The sequence below is a fragment of the Mastomys coucha genome, unplaced genomic scaffold (assembly GCF_008632895.1).
Source record: "Mastomys coucha isolate ucsf_1 unplaced genomic scaffold, UCSF_Mcou_1 pScaffold21, whole genome shotgun sequence".
Classification (NCBI taxonomy): Eukaryota; Metazoa; Chordata; class Mammalia; order Rodentia; family Muridae; genus Mastomys; species Mastomys coucha.
The window spans coordinates 17,328,037-17,329,594 of NW_022196904.1; the positions used below are offsets into that span (position 1 = coordinate 17,328,037).

Genomic DNA, 1,558 nt, shown 5'->3' on the forward strand with positions numbered 1-1,558 from the left:
GATTCCTAGGATGTGAACTCAGGTCCTCATGCAAACAACTTTACCCAATGATCTCAAGTTTTATGGTGTCTTTTTTTTTTAATATAAGATGGTGTATTTGCAATATCCTGTACACATTTCCCTGTACACTCTACATCTAATAACATAGTGAAGTATATATGGTATGTAGACACATTCTGTTACTGACTATGGACTAAAAAAAAAAAAAAAAAAAACCTCTTTTACACTGCATTTTTTCTTCTTAATGTTTAATGCAGATATTGTTGAATGTTCAGGTGTAGAGCCATCTGGGCTGAGTCCTGTCTGTCTTTGTCTCTGTGCTTTGCTCTGTCCTTGGAAATCCTATCTGTCTGTCTGTTTTCTCGGAGTGGAAAAGGTTTCCTTCAAATATAGTTGAGCTGTATTCCCTAAGTACCCTCGACTGACCAGTCTGAAGCTGTCGTTCCTGGTGACACAGGTTTTTCCTCCTGGGGTCTTTGATTGTACTTTCATCAGCCACTGAACACTGACTTTGTGTTTTCCATGGAACAATGCTTTCCTTAATGTCTACTGTGGATCCAACTGCTGTGGCTTGTACCTGGTAAATGTTATCTAGCACATCACAGGGGACAGCCTAGCCTCCTGCTGCTTAGCAATAATGCAGGGCACTTTCAAGTTGGGGTGTGCATGTGTCAGGGAGGAGGTGATCATTTACGTGTAGGACACCCATCTGTGTGAGTACAGCCATGTGCATGCCACGTTGAGGACAGCCTCGGCCACTGAGTCTCACCTTTCACCTTCTTGAACCAGGGCTCTCTGTTGTTAGCCACTGCATATGCCAGACTAGCCAAATCAGCAAGCTCTAGGTTCAAGGGAGAGACTCTGCCTCAATGTAACCAGGTGGTGGAGATCCTTCAAGGAAGACACCAGCAGTCAACCTGCTAGCTTCTAGGCACTCCCATGTGCCATTAGCACTGCAGGGATTGCAGATGTGTGCTGGACTCTAGGGATCCAGACATAGGTTAGACAATTGTCTAACAGGCACTCTACCCACTGAGCCATCCTTCCAGCCTGAGGTTTCTGAGAGCAGGATCTTAGGTAGCCTCATGAGACTCGTGATCTCATTCGAGGAACAATTCTCAATGGCCTACACACACATACACACATGGACATGTACGTATGAAAGGATTTTTTTAGGAGGCAGCAGTTGACTCAGGACTAAGACCTCAGATACATGGTGTTGGAGGCTCCTAGGGACACCACTCATGCAGGCCGCAGTGGGAAGACATTCTCCTTGGATGCTGTGTAACAGTAGTCCCAGGTAAATGTTTTTAAAACTAAGTTATCTTCAACCATAAATCTTATGTCTGACAAAGAATGAAATTCTTGTTAGCTCAGATTAGTGCAAGCTGCTTATTCTGGTTGGGGCATGAGGTGCTTCTTCTTGTTCGTTCCCTTTGAACAATTAGCCCACCAATAACTTCTTGTGAATAAAACATATGATATGAGACAGCTGGTAAAGGAACTCACAGCCAAGCTTGATGACCTGAGTTCAACCCCAAGGACCCATATGATGGAA

At 44.2% G+C, this 1,558-nt stretch overlaps 1 protein-coding gene across 1 annotated transcript in view; it reads left to right on the plus strand.

Moving 5' to 3' along the window:
* The window catches only part of LOC116100302 (NACHT, LRR and PYD domains-containing protein 5-like), a 36,117-nt gene that overhangs the window by 25,190 nt on the left and 9,369 nt on the right, over positions 1–1,558 (plus strand). The gene's annotated exons all lie outside the window — the stretch shown is intronic.